This window comes from Cherax quadricarinatus, chromosome 23 (genome assembly GCF_038502225.1).
Source record: "Cherax quadricarinatus isolate ZL_2023a chromosome 23, ASM3850222v1, whole genome shotgun sequence".
Taxonomy (NCBI): Eukaryota; Metazoa; Arthropoda; class Malacostraca; order Decapoda; family Parastacidae; genus Cherax; species Cherax quadricarinatus.
In genome coordinates, this window is record NC_091314.1 from 30,546,879 (window position 1) to 30,566,921 (window position 20,043).

The 20,043-nt window shown below is 43.4% G+C and overlaps 1 protein-coding gene across 8 annotated transcripts in view; it reads left to right on the forward strand.

Annotated features, from left to right (window-relative positions):
- Nucleotides 1–20,043, forward strand: part of LOC128685720 (GDNF-inducible zinc finger protein 1) — a 464,801-nt gene that overhangs the window by 79,177 nt on the left and 365,581 nt on the right. Inside the window, exon 2 of one of the 8 annotated variants that reach the window (XM_070088046.1) lies at nucleotides 1,453–1,896. The exons of 6 other annotated variants lie outside the window; for them this stretch is intronic. The gene's annotated coding sequence lies outside the window, so the exon portion shown is untranslated. Of the gene's footprint in view, nucleotides 1–1,452; nucleotides 1,897–15,691; nucleotides 15,873–20,043 lie in introns of those variants that run through there. One more of the 8 variants, XM_070088047.1, reaches the window with a different exon arrangement.

The following is a 20,043-nucleotide window of genomic DNA, read 5'->3' on the forward strand; positions in this document are numbered from 1 at the left end:
AACAGAGGTACAAAAAATACAGGTAAGAGCAGCATGCCAAAGCCACTTATATGCATAGCATTACGGGCTGGCTTAAAATTAACTTAAGATTAACTAAGCAATGATGAAATCAGTGATAAGACATTATTGTAAACAGATAACTATAAAATACAAATGAGTATTACAAAGACAGGTCCTATGGTTGCATGCATTGCTGTACATTCAGTAGAATGGAGTATTCTGTTAGGTAGTGTATTTAAAAAAAATAACAAAGTTAGGTTTAACATTTGTGTGATATAATTGTGAGTAACATTTAGGATATACAATTTATATGGTTCAGTTATTCAGTATTTATTTGGTTTTGAGTGAGTAAGTGAACTTTGAGAAGAGACTTGAATTTATAAACAGGTAGTGTTTCTTTTATATTTACAGGTAATGAATTCCAGATTTTAGGGCCTTTTATGTGCATTGAGTTTTTGCATAGCGTGAGAGACACGAGGAACATCAAAGAGTGATCTGTGCCTTGATGGACATGTGTTCTGTTGAGGTTGGCAAGGAGATGTTTGTGGGGAGGGTTAATATCAGAGTTAAGTGTTCTATGTATGTAATAAGTGCAATAATAAGTATGGATGTTTTGTATGGTGAGTAGGTTGAGTGTTTTGAATATTGGTGGAGTGTGCTGCCTGTAGTGAGAATTTGTTATCATTCTAACTGCAGCCTTTTGCTGGGTAATTAGTGGTCTGAGATGGTTAATTGTTGTTGAGCCCCATGCACAAATTCCATAGGTGAGATAGGGGTAAATAAGAGAGTGATAAAGGGCCAGGAGGGCTGACTGTGGAACATAGTACCATATCTTTGATAGTATGCCTACAGTCTTGGAAATTTTCTTAGAAATTTGTTGTATATGTGTATGAAATTTGAGTCTATTATCGAGGTGGATTCCTAAGAATTTTCCCTCTGTTAGCTTTGTGGTAGGTGATCCGTTTATCGTTATGTTAAGAGGTACATCTGTAGCTCTGCTACCAAACTGAATGAAGTAGGTTTTGTCAATGTTTAGTGTAAGTTTGTTAGTCCTCATCCAGGTAGATATTTTCTGTAATTCGGTGTTTACAGTATTGGCTAGCGTGACTGGGCTCGGGTGAGAGAAGACGTATGTGGTGTCATCTGCAAAAAAGTGTGGGTTTGAGTAATTGCGAAGCATTTGGTAGGTCATTTATGTATAGGAGAAAGAGAAGAGGGCCAAGGACACTTCCCTGTGGGACACCAACTGTAATTGGTTGTGCGGAAGAGCTTGCCCGATTTGCATACACATATTGGCTTCTGTTGCTGAGGTAAGACTTGAGGTAGTTGAGGGAGTGCCCTCTAATACCATAGTGTGACAATTTTACGTGGAGCAAGTCATGGTCAACTGTATCAAAAGCTTTACATAAGTCAATGAAGATCCCCAGTGGGACTTCTTTTTTTCTATTGCAGAGATATTATGGAGGGTTAGCCCCTACCGCTGTCATTCTTCTGGAGTCTCAGCAAGAAGCAGAGGATTTGGAGGACTGCTGCAAAGGAATAGAAGTCTGTCTTAGAAACACTCAAGTTCTACGATCCCTGGACGATTTTTTACAAGATCTGGCCGGTGACCGAGCCAAAGAAGTGAAAAATGTGATTTTGAAGTAACCATCATTGTTTGGCGATATACCTAAGCGTTGCACGTTGGGGACACACGATGTGGATGTCCAAGGAGCTGCACCCATCAAGCAGTCCCCTTATTGCTTAAGCCTTATTAAACACCAAGCTCTAAAGGAGGAAATCGACTTTTTGCTGACCCATGGACTGATTGAACGGAGCAAAAGCCCATGGGCCTCTCCTTGTGCGTTAGTCCCAAAGTCATACGGTACCTATCGTATGTGTACGGATTATAGAAAGGTGAATTCCGTCACAGTTCCTGATAGTTACTCTTTGCCTAGGGTAGATGATTTAATCGATAGGGTTGCCGGAGTCAAGTATGTGAGCCGGCTGGACTTACTGCAAGGCTACTGTCAAGTGCCCCTGATGGACTGCGCTCAAGACATATCACCGTTTACAGTGCATGGGGGCTTGTTCAACTACTTGGTTACCCCATTTGGGTTGTGCAATGCAGCGTCCACGTTCCAGCGGCTCATGAATGACCTTACTTATAACCTTGAGGGGGTTGAAGCCTACCTCGACGACCTAGTAGTCTTTAGTGACGAGTGGAGTTCACATTTAGTCCGTCTGGAGGCTCTTTTTAAGAAATTAGATGCTTACAATTTTACCATCAATTTAGCCAAATGCAAATTTGGACAAGCAAGGATTAAGTATTTGGGGTTCAATATAGGTCAGGGGACGGTGGCACCCGTCAGTGCAAAAGTGAGAGCCATTGCAGACTTTCCTATACCAAGAGACAGAAAAGGGGTGCAGAGATTTTTGGGAATGGCTGGGTATAATAGACGATTCTTCCCTAACTTTTCACACGTAGCCGTCCCCTTTTTGCGCTAACTAGTTCTAAAATCAAATTCACTTGGTCTGATGAATGCAATATGGCTTTCAATAGGTTAAAGCGATTATTGAACTCTTCTCCAGTATTGAAAAGCCCTGATTTTAGCTTTCCCTTTTGTTACATATAGATGCCAGCAGTTATGCTGTTGGGTCAGTACTACTGCAGTCCTCCCACTCTGATATTCTACATCCCATATGTTATTATTCCTCCACCTTAAAACCACACCAAAAGAATTATGCAACTGTAGAAAAAGAAGCTCTAGCCCTGGTTATCTCCCTTGAGCATTTTGGAGTTTACTTGGGAATGTCACCTCATCAGATTACGGTATACTCAGATCACAACCCTTTGACATTCATTAATACCATGAAGGCTAAGAATGCCAGAATACAGAGGTGGGCCCTTACAATACAACCTTTTTCTATTAAAATCCTACATATAAAGGGCAAACATAATGTAATTGTGGACACTTTGTCCTGCCCTTAAGACCAGTTACACCAGTATGCTCCTGTTCTAACTTATGCCTAATATTTCCCCTTTTGCCTACAGCTATGTGAATGAGTGGTACTGTTTACAGTTTAGGTATGGAGGATGAAGCTTGGAGACCAGTTGTTGTGTCCTTACATCTTGCTTGAGAGACAGCTTTCGTGTCACCCAAGGCCAAGAGAGAAAACCCAATTCTGTTGAGGTGGATGTCTGTCGTCTAAACAATATCCTCCTTGAATACCCTCGGAACATATGAAGAAGATTGTCTGGGATGAATTGGTGGAGAAATGTATGCCAGTTTTGCTATATTGGTATTTCAGTTCTTCTACTGTATCTAGAAGATGCAGGGATATTTTTGTCCTATTGTCAGTGCGAAATTTGGTCGTGTGGAGGGGGTGTTACACCCTTTTGTCGATTTTAAGTAGACAGTTTCTACGTGTTATTATTGCAGTGGTATACTTTTACATGTTATTTTTGCTATTTCACTTAATATTATATTCAGGAGTAATTCCATTAGTAGCTAAAATAGATTTACTCAACTTTATAATATTATCTGGTCATATTACTTAGCTTTGTACATAGGTAGGTTATTTAATTAGTCCAGACTGGTGGTGCAACCTGGCCAAGCACCAGTTGGTCCCTGGGTTATAGTACTTTTCGTAACAAACTAACAAACTTAGCACGTCTAGGGGTCTTCATTCGTGGAGGAAAAGGAATTTCCTTGGTTTCTATTTAATTTATTAATAGCCATAATAACCACTTAAATCCACTTTCTCATATTTTGCACTATGAGTAGAACACTTATGCCACTCATCATTTAAACATCACAGTACTAGGTTAAGTACAGTGGTCCCTCGTTTATCGTCCTTAATCCGTTTCTGGAAGTGGGACTATTATCGAAATAGATGATTTTCGAATCAATTTTCCCCATAAGAAATAATGTAAATACAATTAATCTGTTCCTGACACCCAGAAGTATTAAAACAAAAATTTTTTAACATGAAATATAGATGTAGCACATAAACAATACAATGGGACATGATGAATGAAACATTAACAGCATAACACTTACCTTTATTGGTGATTCTTCTTAGTGTATGGAAGACTGGAGGAGGAGAGAGAATGGATTAATTACTGTTTTGAAGGGGAATCTCCTTCCATCAACACCTCAGGTACTACCAAGTCCTTTTCTGGGGTCACTTCTCTTCTCTGTTTCTTAACCCTTTGACTGTTTCCGACGTATAAATATGTCTTACGAGCCAATGTTTCTGACGTATTTATACGCATAAATTCTAGCAGGTTCAAATCAAGCAGGAGAAAGCTGGTAGGCCCACATGTGAGAGAATGGGTCTCCATGGTCAGTGTGCACCATATAAAAAAAATTGGGGAGCCAGTGGTGCATTGTGGGAATGCCATTTCAGTTGTCCATTTTCAGCATGTCTAGCCGTAAGAAATATGTGATTCCCCAGCAAATCTGGGACTCTTCTCTTCCCAAGTGATGCTCTAACACAGATGGAAGTGTCAGTGAAGATCAATTTCATGATTTGGAGGAGTTTGAGACCAAAAGCAATGGAGGGGGAGGAGGGGAGGAAGAGGAGGAGGAGGGGAGGAAGAGGAAGAGGAGGAGGAGGAGAAGAGGAGGAGGAGGAGGAAGAAGAAGAAGAAGATGTAATAATATTGTTCCCTTGAAGCAAGAAAAAAAAAAGTCCACCCCATGACAGTGACAAGATAAGGGGAGATAACATCTGATAAGAGCTGACTTTGATGAGCGTAAACGAGGGTAGAGCTAAGGAAATATTACATGACCATCGCCCTCCCTTTGTTTTTGCTGGTACACAAACATTTCTGTCTGTCTATTTGTCTGTCTGTCAAGCTCCCTGTCTGTCCATCTAGCTCTCTGTCTCAGAGAGAGCCACAAGACTGTGTCATCACTTTTACTCACATCTTCAAGCAGAGTATAGCACTTTGTCTGGATTTCTTGGGTTATCCTAGGTAATTTACACTATGTATACTTGTATTTATGTGTACCTGTAAGACAGAGATAGGCAGACAGATAGAAAGAGAGACAGATTGAAAGATATAGAATGAGGGAGAAAGATAATTAGATAGAATGGAGGAGGGGAGGCAGCATCCGACCCCATTGTTTTGACAGGCAGGAGGGGGAGTGAGTAATGAGACAATATGTCACTTTGACAGCTGCCGACTTCTGACTCAAAACAATTATAAGCCACACACTCGCACACAAGACAAGGAGGAGGAGGAGGAGGAGAAGGAGGAGGAGGAGAAGGAGGAGGAGGAGAAGGAGGAGGAGGAGAAGGAGGAGGAGGAGAAGGAGGAGGAGGAGAAGGAGGAGGAGGAGGAGGAGGAGGAGGAGGAGGAGGAGGAGAAGGAGGAGGAGGAGGAGAAGGAGGAGGAGGAGAAGGAGGAGGAGGAGAAGGAGGAGGAGTAGAAGGAGGAGGAGTAGAAGGAGGAGGAGGAGAAGGAGGAGAAGGAGGAGGAGGAGAAGGAGGAGGAGGATGATTGTTTGTTTGTTTTTGTAAACAAGTTTTGTAAACAATATATTGATAATTATGTTTGTGTGCTTATTGTGTTGTATACAACGAGTGTATATATGTACATTGCACCTTACTTTGGTCTCATAGGCCACATAAGTTAGGTGAAAAAATAAAATAGTGAAAAAAACAAAAAACCTTCAATTACAAGTAAACTAAAGTTTACCGGGTGAGCGGCAGTCGCCGCTGTTGCCATACGTGGCTCATTTTCTGCAAACTTAAAGGCTCTATATCTCGGTAAGTACCGATGGCAAAAATTTTTTTTTTTGGACTAAAACACTCAGAAAAATAATCTTAACATTTTCATAAGAAAAAATAATTTTTTTTTTTTGAATATTTGGCGACATAGAATGACAGTTTCAGAGAGGGGCCTGAAACAGTCAAAGGGTTAATGCCACTAGGACCAGCTTGAGTCACTGGAGTCCTGTCTTGCAAAAAACTGTCCAGAGAGCTCTGTTTCTGGCGTCTCTTTAAAGCGTCCCTAAAATGGGCCAAGACTCTGTCGCTGTACAAGTTGCCGATATGGCTTGCAACATCCTTCTCACCTGGAGTTTACCTGGAGAGAGTTCTGGGGGTCAACGCCCCCGTGGCCCAGTCTGTGACCAGGCCTCCTGGTGGATCAGAGCCTGATCAACCAGGCTGTTGCTGCTGGCTGCATGCAAACCAACGTACGAGCCACAGCCCGGCTGATCCGGAACTGACTTTAGGTGCTTGTCCAGTGCCAGCTTGAAGACTGCCAGGGGTCTGTTGGTAATCCCCCTTATGTGTGCTGGGAGGCAGTTGAACAGTCTCGGGCCCCTGACACTTATTGTATGGTCTCTTAACGTGCTAGTGACACCCCTGCTTTTCATTGGGGGGATGGTGCATCGTCTGCCAAGTCTTTTGCTTTCGTAGTAAGTGATTTTCGTGTGCAAGTTCGGTACTAGTCCCTCTAGGATTTTCCAGGTGTATATAATCATGTATCTCTCCCTCCTGCGTTCCAGGGAATACAGGTTTAGGAACCTCAAGCGCTCCCAATAATTGAGGTGTTTTATCTCCGTTATGCGCGCCGTGAAAGTTCTCTGTACATTTTCTAGGTCGGCAATTTCACCTGCCTTGAAAGGTGCTGTTAGTGTGCAGCAATATTCCAGCCTAGATAGAACAAGTGACCTGAAGAGTGTCATCATGGGCTTGGCCTCCCTAGTTTTGAAGGCTCTCATTATCCATCCTGTCATTTTTCTAGCAGATGCGATTGATACAATGTTATGGTCCTTGAAGGTGAGATCCTCCGACATGATCACTCCCAGGTCTTTGACGTTGATGTTTCAGTCTATTTTGTGGCCAGAATTTGTTTTGTACTCTGATGAAGATTTAATTTCCTCATGTTTACCATATCTGAGTAATTGAAATTTCTCATCGTTGAACTTCATATTGTTTTCTGCAGCCCACTGAAAGATTTGGTTGATGTCCGCCTGGAGCTTTGCAGTGTCTGCAATGGAAGACACTGTCATGCAGATTCGGGTGTCATCTGCAAAGGAAGACACGGTGCTGTGGCTGACATCCTTGTCTATGTCGGATATGAGGATGAGGAACAAGATGGGAGCGAGTACTGTGCCTTGTGGAACAGAGCTTTTCACCGTAGCTGCCTCGGACTTTACTCTGTTGACGACTACTCTCTGTGTTCTGTTAGTGAGGAAATTATAGATCCATCGACCGACTTTTCCTGTTATTCCTTTAGCACGCATTTTGTGCGCTATTATGCCATGGTCACACTTGTCGAAGGCTTTTGCAAAGTCTGTATATATTACATCTGCATTCTTTTTGTCTTTTAGTGCATTTAGGACCTTGTCGTAGTGATCCAATAGTTGAGACAGACAGGAGCGACCTGTTCTAAACCCATGTTGCCCTGGGTTGTGTAACTGATGGGTTTCTAGATGGGTGGTGATCTTGCTTCTTAGGACCCTTTCAAAGATTTTTATGATATGGGATGTTAGTGCTATTGGTCTGTAGTTCTTTGCTGTTGCTTTACTGCCCCCTTTGTGGAGTGGGGCTATGTCTGTTGTTTTTAGTAACTGTGGGACGACCCCCGTGTCCATGCTCCCTCTCCATAGGATGGAAAAGGCTCGTGATAGGGGCTTCTTGCAGTTCTTGATGAACACAGAGTTCCATGAGTCTGGCCCTGGGGCAGAGTGCATGGGCATGTCATTTATCGCCTGTTCGAAGTCATTTGGCATCAGGATAACATCGGATAGGCTTGTGTTAATCAAATTTTGTGGCTCTCTCATAAAAAATTCATTTTGATCTTCGACTCTCAGTCTGGTTAGCGGCTTGCTAAAAACTGAGTCATATTGGGACTTGAGTAGCTCACTCATTTCCTTGCTGTCATCTGTGTAGGACCCATCTTGTTTAAGTAGGGGCCCAATACTGGACGTTGTTCTCGATTTTGATTTGGCATAGGAGAAGAAATACTTTGGGTTTTTTTCGATTTCATTTATGGCTTTTAGTTCTTCCCGCGATTCCTGACTCCTAAAGGATTCTTTTAGCTTAAGTTCGATGCTTGCTATTTCTCTGACCAGTGTCTCCCTACGCATTTCAGATATATTGACCTCTTTTAGCCGCTCTGTTATTCTTTTCCGTCGCCTGTAAAGGGAGCGCCTGTCTCTTTCTGTTTTACATCTACTCCTCCTCTTTCTTAGAGGAATAAGCCTTGTGCATACATCGAGTGCCACCGAGTTAATCTGTTCTAGGCATAAGTTGGGGTCTGTGTTGCTTAGTATATCTTCCCAGCTTATATCGGTTAGGACTTGGTTTACTTGGTCCCACTTTATGTTTTTGTTATTGAAGTTGAATTTGGTGAATGCTCCCTCGTGACTAATCTCATTATGTCGGTCTGGGGCTCCGCGCATACATGACTGAACCTCAATTATGTTGTGATCTGAGTATATTGTTTTTGATATGGTGACATTTCTTATCAGATCATCATTGTTAGTGAAGATGGGGTCTAGTGTATTCTCCAGTCTAGTACGCTCTATTATTTGCTGGTTTAAATTGAATTTTGTGCAGAGATTTAAAAGCTCGCGTGAGTGTGAGTTTTCATCAGAGCTGCCTCCTGGTGTTATTACTGCAACAATATTATTTGCTATATTCCTCCATTTTAGGTGCCTTAAGTTGAAATCCCCCAGGAGCAAGATGTTGGGTGCAGGAGCTGGAAGGTTTTCCAGACAGTGGTCAATTTTTAACAGCTGTTCCTGGAATTGCTGGGATGTTGCATCCGGAGGCTTGTAGACTACCACAATGACTAGGTTTTGGTTCTCGACCTTTACTGCTAAAACTTCCAGGGTGATGTTTCTTCATAAATCTTTCCATCTTACCCCACATTTCAAAAATCTCCTTAATTTCTGAAGAAGGCACCTTCTTCCATCTCTCTTCCTCCTCTGCAGCAAGATTCTGAGCTGCGATCTGTTGCTGTTCTTGATGAAGCTCTTACAGCTCCTCAGTGGTTAGCTCTTCCCTGTGGTCCTCCACCAACTCTTCCACATCCTCCAAACTCGCATTCAACCCCATGGAACTCCCCAATGCCACAATAGAGTTCACACCTGACATAGGCTCATCAGGGTAGCCACAATCCCTTCAAAATCCCTCTTGTGGACACAATCTGGCCACAATTTTCTCCAAGCAGAGTTCAAAGTCCTGGTAGTCACTCCCTCCCAAGCCTTACCTATAAGGCTTATGCAATGGAGGATACTGAAGTGTTCTTTCCAAAAATCTCTTATGATCAAGTAAGTGAGGTCACATACTAATAACATAGAAACATGGAATATATGTAGTTTAGAATGAATAAAATAAGTCTTTATGTATGTCACGAGGTGTTGTGTTGTTGTTGGGTGTATAAGGGCCACTGAGAGTAAGTCATCCATAATGGTGGTGAAGCAGCAGCTGAGGTGGCGGTATTTTCTGTTGCCCTATATAACTCCAACAACATTGGAGGAGTTAGTAGAATTGCTGAATCACTGAAGAAGGCACCCTCTACCAACATCACAACCACTACCACCGTCTACCACCATCACAACCACTACCACCGTCTACCACCATCACAACCACTACCACCATCACTACCACCTTCTATCACTATTACAACTGCTACCACCATCACTACCACCTTCTACCACTATTACAACTGCTACCACCATCACTACCACCTTCTACCACTACTACAACTGCTACCACCATCACTACCACCTTCTACCACTATTACAACTGCTACCACCATCACTACCACCTTCTACCACTATTACAACTGCTACCACCATTGCTACCACCTTCTACCACTATTACAACTGCTACCACCATCACTACCACCTTCTACCACTATTACAACTGCTACCACCTTCTACCACTATTACAACTGCTACCACCATCACTACCACCTTCTACCACTATTACAACTGCTACCACCATCACTACCACCTTCTACCACCATCACTACCACCCTATACCACCATCAACCACTATCACAACTGCTTCCACTCTACCACCACCACCTTCGTATTTTTCTACAAACATTTTCTTAAATTATATGTGTTTCTCACATTCTTTACCAAAGGGCTGGCACTAGAAGGTTTCTTTGGAGCCATGGTGACTTATTTAGCAGTTGCAAGCACTAAAACGAATGGAATATTATGCAATGTATCGTATGAACTCGTGGGATCATCCTCGCTCACTGATAAACAATGGCACACTGGCTGGGAATGGCGTGTGAGGCGGCTCAGGGCTGTGTGTACACGTCCCAGATGAATGATGATTAGCGAATCAACGGACCATTTGCGAGCCAATGTTTGGATGAAATAACGCGACGATTTCCGAAAAGGACGACTATCGAGCTGGACTATTATCAAGGGACCACTGTATTTACAAATGGCTCTGAGTGAGTCAGGAAATACCAGTATATGTACATGCACAGGTGTTGCTTAAAATCTTGAACACCACATTGATAGAGCTCTTACATAGGGTTCACTCTACAATAAGCCCTCTTACACCACAGAGGCTTGCTCACTTGGCTTCACTTTCTCTAAGAGCTTCTCAACTGCCTTCTCCAACCGAGATAGGTCTTAGCAATGAGTTTCCGAAAATTCCTGGTATTTTCTAGGGAGGCGAATGTTGGTCTAGAGGTGGACACTTCCCTAGACCCTTCCTGGTCCAGAGGAAGGTATGAACTGAACAAAGTGAGGCTTTACCAGCCCACTTCAGTTCATAACAGAGGATAACAAATAGATTAGGTGACAAAGGATTGGATATCAGATTGGAGGGAGAGAGTATGTAAGAGGTGAATGTATTCAGATATTTGGGAGTGGACACGTCATCAGATGGGTCTATGAAAGATGAGGTGAATCATAGAATTGATGAGGGGAAAAGAGTGAGTGGTGCACTTAGGAGTCTGTGGAGACTAAGAACTTTGTGCTTGGAAGCAAAGAGGGGAATGTATGAGAGTATAGTTTTACCAACACTCTTATATGGGTGTGAAGCATGAGTGGTGAATGTTGCAGTGAGGAGAGGGTTGGAGGCAATGGAGATGTCATGTCTGAGGGCAATGTGTGGTGTGAATATGATGCAGAGAATTTGTAGTTTGGAAGTTAGGAGGGGGTGCAAGATTGCCAAAACTGTTGTCCAGAGGGCTGAGGAATGGTTGTTGAGGTGGTTCAGACATGTAGAGAGAATGGAATGAAACAGAATGACTTTGAGAGTGTATAAATCTGTAGTGGAGGGAAGGCAGGGTAGGGGTCGGCCTAGGAAAGGTTGGAGGGAGGGAGTAAAGGAAGTTTTGTGTGTGAGGGGCTTGGACTTCCAGTAAGCATGCATGAGCATATTTGATACGAGTGAATGGAGACAAATGGTTTTAACCCTTTGAGGGTTTTCGTCGTACTAGTACGTCTTACGCGTAGGGGTTTTTGACGTACTAGTACGCATAAATTCTAGCGGCCTCAAATCTCGCGCGAAAAGGCTGATAGGCCTAGGTGTGAGAGAATGGGTCTGCGTGGTCAGTGTGCGCGGTAGAAAAAAAATCTGGGACCCAGTGGTGCATTGTGGGAATGCCCTCTTAGTAAACAATGTCCACCATGCCTCGCGGTAAGAAGCTCCTCACTCCTCGGCGAATTGGGACACTTTTGTTCCCCAGTGACAGTTCTAATAGTGATGGAAGTGCCAGTGAAGATGAGTTTCGTGGTTTTAGTGAGGTTTTGACCGAAACTAATGACCATAATATCGGTAATAGTGAAGAAAACCCAGACGACCCTCAGCCTTCCACCTCTGGTGCTGGGCCCTCGTGTTCACGTTCAGTTGTTCCAGAACCCAAGAGGAAACTTCTATTTTCCCAAATCCCAGACTCAGATGAGAGCATGGGTGATGATAGTGATAGTGAATATGAACTACAAGCTCTTCAAACTAGTTCCAGTAGTGATAGTGAAGTGCAATATTCCCCAGTGAAGCGTCAGTATATACGACGATATATGCGCTCTGGAAGTGTGCCATATGCTATTCCAAGGGGAAGGAGTGTATCTCGGAGTACATCCCGTGGCTGTACAACAGGAACAGACAGTGAAAATGACGAAGATACTGTTGCAATTGGGATGGAAAATGTGCGTGGTGGTAGTGGTGCCGGCGGTGAGGCACCAGCAGTGGGCCATGCTGCCACCCACGCTGCCACCCACGCCGCTGCCTCAGCTGATCTAGAACAAAGGCCACCATCCCCCACTCCCCCACCACACCAGCCTCCACAACCACAACCTCCACAACCACAACCACCTGTCATTGTCCAGTACCCACCAGCAGACCGCACCTGGGATTGGCAGGAAGCTGTCAATTTTGTTCCAAATCCCCACCAGTTTGATGGCAGCCAAAGTGGAATACGGCCATCTTGTACACTTGGGAACAATGCCACTGAACTGGAATGTTTCGAGTTATTCTTTGACGAACCACTGATGAAAAGTATTGTCATGGAAAGCAACACATACTACGAGTACACCATGGCAAACACAATACTTTCACCAAAATCACGTCTACACCAATGGAAGGAGGCAACTGTGGCTGAGCTGTATCTTTTCTTTGCCACAATAATGCTTATGCCACATGTGTATAAGCACAAAGTGAAATCATACTGGTCAACAGACCCCCTGATTGCAACACCAGGTTTCAGTGATATAATGCCAGTGAATCGATTTGTGCTAATGTTACGTATGCTTCACTTCTCAGATAAAACCAGGCCTGACAGAACTGACAGGTTATATAAGATTAGGAATGTGTTTGTGTATCTGAAACAGAAATTCAGTACTCATTTTTATCCCTTCAGGAAGCTTGTAATTGACGAGTCTTTGATTCTGTTCAAAGGAAGACTCTCTTTCAAGCAGTACATACCAAGCAAGAGGAAACGCTTTGGTATAAAGTTGTTTGTGCTTTGTGATTGTTACAGTGGTCTGGTATTGGATATTATTGTGTACACTGGAAGTTATACATTGCAAAATACCAGGAAGTTATTGGGCATCTCAGGTGATGTGGTTCGAACAATGATAGAACCATACCTTGGTAAGGGGCATATATTATATACAGATAACTGGTACACAAGCCCCTCACTCAGTGATTTTTTGCGAGTGAACATGACAGATGTGTGTGGCACAGTGCGTGCAAATCGAAAACATATGCCCAGGTTTGATGCTGGCACTCGCAGAGGTGAGGTGCAGGCGTTTGCTGCCAATGACATCATGGCATTTCGGTGGCATGACAAACGAGATGTCACACTGTTGTCATCAATTCACCCTAATGAAATGGCAGACAGTGGCAGGCAGCATAGAGAGAGAAATGAACCCATTCTAAAACCTGCAGCTGTGATTGATTACACCTTCAACATGCGTTCAGTGGACAAATGTGACATGCAGATTGGGTTTGCTGATTGTGTTCGCAAGAGTTATAAGTGGTACATCAAACTGTTTTTCCATCTTCTGGACATTTCCATGCTCAATGCTTATAATATGTATAAGATGAGCACCAGAAACAAACCACAGTACGGCGAATTCTGTTTGTCTGTCATCAGACAAATAGTATTCAAGTACCAAGGAAATGCACCTGCAATTGACCGCCCACCAAATTATCAACAACTACCTGCTCGTCTGAAGCATGGTGATCACTTCCTGGTAAAACTGCCTGCTACTGCTTTGAAGAAAAAGGCTCAGAAGAGGTGTTACGTCTGTTCACATACAAAAAAACGCCCACGACAACGCAGAGACACTCGTTTTATGTGTGAGGAGTGCAAAACTCCACTGTGCATGACACCATGTTTCAAAGACTTCCACAGGCTGCAGAACTTCTAGAAACATGTCCTGTGACTGTATATGTGTATATAAAATATAGAAAAATAGTAATAAACAACATTTCATATTGTTTGTTTGTGTAAATATTTTCTGTAAACAAAATAATGACAACAGTGTTTACGCCCTTATTGTGTAGTATTGAAAAAGAAATAACTTACAAAATACTGATCATGTTGGCCTCAGAGGCCATAAAAGTTACTCAGAAAAAGAAAAATTGAAAAAAAATTGAAAATAGTACATAAAAAAGGAAATAGAAAAATACCGGGTGACGGCAGTCGGCGATGTTACCATATGCTGTTCAATTTTGGGAAATTTCACACCTCCATATCTCGGTAAGTATTGACGCTAAAATTTTTTTGTTTAGCCTATAATGTTTAGAAAAAAATACTCTATTTTTTCATAAGAAAAAATAATTTTTTTTTTTTTTGAAATTTGGCCGACCCTGAGAACGAGTTTCGGAGAGGGCCTGTCGACCCTCAAAGGGTTAATACTTGACATGCTGTTGGAGTGTGTGCAAAGTAAAATTTATGAAGGGATTTAGGGAAATCGGCAGGCCGGACTTGAGTCCTGGAGATGGGAAGTACAGTGTCTACACTCTGAAGGAGGGGTGTTAATGTTGCAGTTTTACAAACTGTAGTGTAAAGCATCCCGCTGGTAAGACAGTGACTTATTTCTTAGGTAGCATTGTAAATTGGGTTGGGCACATATATTGTTAGTGGGAAGGGTTTTAAAGGACTTGCCTAGTATGAGCCAACAGACCTGCTGCAGTGTTCCTCCTTTCTTATGTTCTTATGAAAAAAAAATAATTTTTTTAATACTTTTGGCTGTCTGGAACGGATTAATTGGATTTCCATTATTTCTTATGGAGAAAATTAATTCGGCTAACGATAATTTCGTCTAACAATGAGCTCTCAGGAACAGATTAATATCGTTAGCCAAGGGTCCACTGTTTTACACAACACACACAAATAACCCGCACTTAAAAGAGAGAAGCTTACGACGACGTTTCGGTCCGACTTGGACCATTGACAAGTCGGACCGAAACGTCGTCGTAAGCTTCTCTCTTTTATGTGTGGGTTATTTGTGTATTGTTCCAGTCACGGTATTGTGCCTTTTTGTTATTTATTTATTTGTCCACTGTTTTATTATTATTATTATTATTATTATTATTATTATATTGTCCGTGTATCCTAAGTAATTTACACTATGTATAATTGTAGTTATGTGTACCTGTGAGACAGAGACAGAGACAGAGACAGACAGAGCCAACCAGCCAGCCTGCTGGCCAGCTATATTATTTACACAAACCCACACTCCCTTCCCCACCAAAACATTGCTGGGACCTATAAATACTATGTATATATTTCTAGGCAATAATGTGTGACTAAAATAGATGAAAATGTTCACTTGTCAATGTTTGTGCACTTATTGTGTACTTACCTAATTGTGGTTGCAGGGGTCGAGACTCAGCTCTTGGCCCTGCCTCTTCACCGATTGCTACTAGGTCCTCACTCTCCCTGCTCCATGTGTACCATGTAACAAGTGTATATATCCAAAACATGGCTTATATTGGTCTCGCAGGCCATAAAAGTTACTTGAAAAAATAAAATATTAAAAAATAAAAGAAAAACATAGGAAAAATAAACTATTTCCGCATGACCGGCAGTCGGTGATGTTGCCGTAAGCAGCTCGCTTTCTGTCAACTTCATGCCTCCATATCTCGGTAAGTATTGATCACAAAAAAAAAATTTTTTGGCCTATAATACTCACAAAAATATGCTCTGTCATTTTATAAGAATAATAATTTTTTTTTTTTTTTTTGAAAATTTTTCAACCCTGAGAACAAGTTTGGGAGAGGACCTGTCTACACTGAAAGGGTTAAACTGAGTATAGGTTTCTGGCTGTCTTCTTATCATCAGTGTCGAGGTTGGGAGACTACTCTCGCCTGTCTTCGCATCGGCCACGCTCGTCTTACTCATGGGTATCTCATGGAGAGGCACCCTGTTCCACTCTGTGAGAATTGTCAGGTTCCAGTTCTGTTAGCTACATTCTGTTGGACTGCCCACTTTGTCAACAAGCACGCAGAATTTACTTCTAACATCATCACCGCTCTACTGCCCTTACTTTACCTCCCCTTCTTGTTGATGGACCCTCCTTTAACCCAGACTCTTTCATTGGCTTTTTGACAGCAACTGATTTACTGCACAAACTCTGATGATGATGATGCATCCAATGCTCTGCTGCACTACATGACCTAATAATCATTCCTCTCCCTGTTACTACCCAATACCCCTGCATCCTTCCCTGCCCTGCAGTGCTGTATGATCTTTGTAGGTTTAGTACTTCTGTTTTAATTATAATAATAATAATTTTCAGAGCACTATGACCCCTTGAAATAAACTGAAACTGAAACAGTAAATAAACTACCATAAATAACTCAGCTATAGGATCAAACCTAGCCAGCAAAATTCCAGACTCCCCTGACAAATTAAAGATTACTTCACTGATAAGTTCTCTCTAAATATCCCAAGTAATTTGACAGTCGTTGCTTCACTAATAAATTTGCTAAAAGTAAAGCAAAAATGAAATCTAATGTACCATCACTTATATATGCAAAAGCTGCTTATTTGCTATCACCAACTATTACAGCACTGCTCAATAAATCACTAGAAACCAAAACTTTCCTACCATACTTAAACCAGCAAATGTTACACCAATCTGCAGAAGTGGTGACTCAAAAGAAATTAATGCTATAATTACAGGCCAGTTTCTAACTTGTCATTATTATGTAAATCTTTACCTCTTCAAGGGGGGCTCCTTGGCGTGGTGAAGAGGCTCTTGGTCTGAGGAATTAGACCTGTCGGTCTCCTTCCTCAGACCGAACCTAATTCCCCCCCCATCCCCCCTTCCTTATCCCAACCTCCCCCCTTTCCTTTCCTCCTCCTCCTCCTCCCCACCCCTCCCTTTTGCCCTTCCTTTTTGGCCTTTGGGATTTTTTCCCACAGGCACGCTAGTTCCTAGGTAGGGGAAAGGGTACCGGGGTCCATCCCATTCCGTTGAGGTTCTTGGCGGTGGCGTAGTTTGCCGTGGAATCTGGATTGCCTGGGGATGTCCCGATCCCTCTCCGGTATCCCGGAGGGTGGCTTTGGGTGTCTTTTTGGGCGACGGGTGTATCTCTGGAAGCCACCTTTTGGATTCCGGGGGTGGTGGCCGAAGGAGGTATGCTTTGTGGCAGATATCTGGCCGCCCTCTCTTTTGTCCACCGAGGTAGCTCGACAGATGTGAGGTTGCTATCCCAGATTGCTGGTTTACTGGCATGATGGGTAGGGTATGGCATGGGTTCCATGCTGCATCTGCGCTACTTGCGGTGCTGAGGTCCTCTTGGGCGTGGAGGGAGATTTCTGGCCCTTTCATTCCTCCTAGGAACTATCCCTCCCCGGTCCCCCCTTTTTTTATTCTTTTTTTTTTATTTTATTTTCTTTACTTTTTTTTCTTAAAAACAAAAAGAAAGAAGTAACCTAATCATGGCAGCCCTAGTCCACGAACCTGCTACCCACGGGCCCCTTCTTGATACCTCACCCCGATCTGACCCCGCCTCGTCTTTGGACTACTCTTCGGACACTCCTAATGCCTCTGTACCTCTTGCCAGTGCTGTTTCCTCACCCTATTCAGGTACTGAGGTCTCGACTGACTCTTTCGATTTATCTGACCTCCGCTTTCCTTTGACTATGCTTCTGGCCTCTCCCTCTATGGTGCGACAATTTTCAAATCGCTGGCCCGTTCCATGTCGGACCAACTCTGGTGCCACTCCTAAACGCCAATGACAATTACCTACTGATGATACTTCTCCACCTTCTCGTTCTTCTCAGAAAAGATCGACACATCCAGCACTCCCTTTCCACGCTCAGTTTCAGAATGCACAATGGACTAAATTCTTCACTTCACGACCGACTTCCTCTATTGCCTATCTTTCCGACCATAGTATTGGCAAGGCACTCCTACGCCATGTTGGTAAAGATATTTCTTTTCATGCTCTTAAGAGCGGTACGCACATCATCACTGTACAGAATGCTACCCAAGCTCATGATCTTTCTCTTCTTTCCCATATCGATACTGTTCCTGTCACTATTGAAAAACATCATTCCCTCAATTCTTGTAGTGGTACCGTCATTCTGCCCCATACCATAGTTCAACAAAATTTCCAGACATGTGGCAATGACATTCTTGAACAGCTGGAACTCCAAGATCTCCCAATCCTCAAGGTAGACACTTATGTTCTTCCTGCCCGTGGGCAGAGACGATACCCTAGCAATGTGGCTCGTTTAACTTTTGACAGCCGTGAACTCCCATCCTCAGTTTATGTAGCAGGACATCGGTTACAAGTTCGAAAGGTGATCCCTACATCGCAACAGTGTAGAAATTGCTGGCGATTTGGCCATCCAGCGAAATATTGCAGATCTATAGCCGAATGCCCAGTCTGTGGTGCCGATGACCATTCTAATACGTCTTGCAATCGACCTCCCTCTTGCCTTAATTGTCATGAGGCTCACCCTTCGTACTCTCGCCGTTGCCAAGTCTACTTAAATGAGCGGGAAATCCGTTACCTCAAAGAGGCAGAAGGTCTCCCTTATGCCATGGCAGTTTCTCATCTCCGCCTCCAAGGGAGACTACCTCGTGTTTCTTATTCCCGTGTTTCAAAACGTCCCCCCACTTCTGGGGTCCCATCTTCTGCAGCCTCCTCTGTGGTTACCTCTCCCATAGTCACTCCTGTATCTAATTCTTTTGCTGTCCTGGGCTCAGACGTCCCTACTTCAACGCCTCAGTCTGTTCTCGCTTCTTTGTGTTCTCCCTCACAAGCCTCGGTATCGACGAGATCTCGTACGACACCTCCTCTCAATCGTCCCTCTACTTCTCAGAAGTCAAAAAAAGGTTCTTTAACCCCTCCTTCCCTTCTTCCACCTCCTCATTTTACCTTCCCTGTCTCTGTACCTGGTTCTTCCCCTCTCACTGGCTCTGTTACAAGTGTAGAGGTTCACCCTCCTCCTCGTACTGTACCTTCCTCCCCTGTTCCCTCCCAAGTTTCTTCCTCTTCTGCCACCTCCCAGGTTTCTGCCTCTTCTGTCCCCTTCCACGCTTCTTCTCCAGTTCCCTCCACCCTTTCGCCCCCCCCCCTACCTTGGTACAGTCCATTACAGTTCCAATCTTTACTCATCCTCCCCCTACCATCTCCAATATTGTCTCCCATACGACGTCTCTGAATTCCGAAACACTTGAAGCAATCTCTGAATATATTGCAGAGACCAAACCATCAATGGACACTGATCCACCCTCTGTTCCTTCTCTCTCCTCTCCTCCATCTGTGCAACTCCTTTCTTCGCAGCGCACCGTTCCTTCGCTGCTTGAACGTTTTCCACTGCCACCGCATGTGGACTTTTCTAACCCCTCTAGTCTGTAGGAACCCTTACCTGCGGATTTCAGGTATCTTTATCGTTGCCAATCATGGCCTATTTACAGTGGAATATACGCGGCCTCAGGGGTAATCGGGGTGAGCTTCAGATGTTACTCTCCCAGTTTTCCCCTGTTGGTGTTTGCTTACAGGAACCAAAATTACACTCTGCTGTTATCTATCCCATCTCAGGCTATAATTTATTGTATTCTTCAGATCCTTTTCCTGATGGGACCTTTAATGAAAGTGCCCTTCTTCTACGCACTGATATTCCGTACCATCAGCTATTTGTTCGTACTTCGCTGCATTACACAGCAGCCCGTATCCACTTGCATAGGTGGTATACGCTCTGTTCTTTATATCTCTCTCCTTCTCGGGCATTATCTATCCCGGATATTGCCTTTCTTGTTTCGTCATTACCGCCACCGCTTCTGTTACTTGGCGATTTTAATGCCCATCATTTCCTCTGGGGGGGGGGGGTCTCACTGTGATTCCCGTGGCATTCAGTTAGAGGCTTTTCTTGCTACCCACCCCCTCCATGTTTTAAATACAGGTACTCACACCCATTTTGATCCTCGGACTCACACTCTCTCTTGCATCGATCTCTCAGTCTGCTCTTCCTCCGCCGCATTAGACTTCACCTGGTCTGTTCTCCCGGATTTACATGACAGCAATCATTTCCCAATCATTCTTACTTCCCCTTCATATTCACCACCTCTTCGTATCCCACGCTGGCAA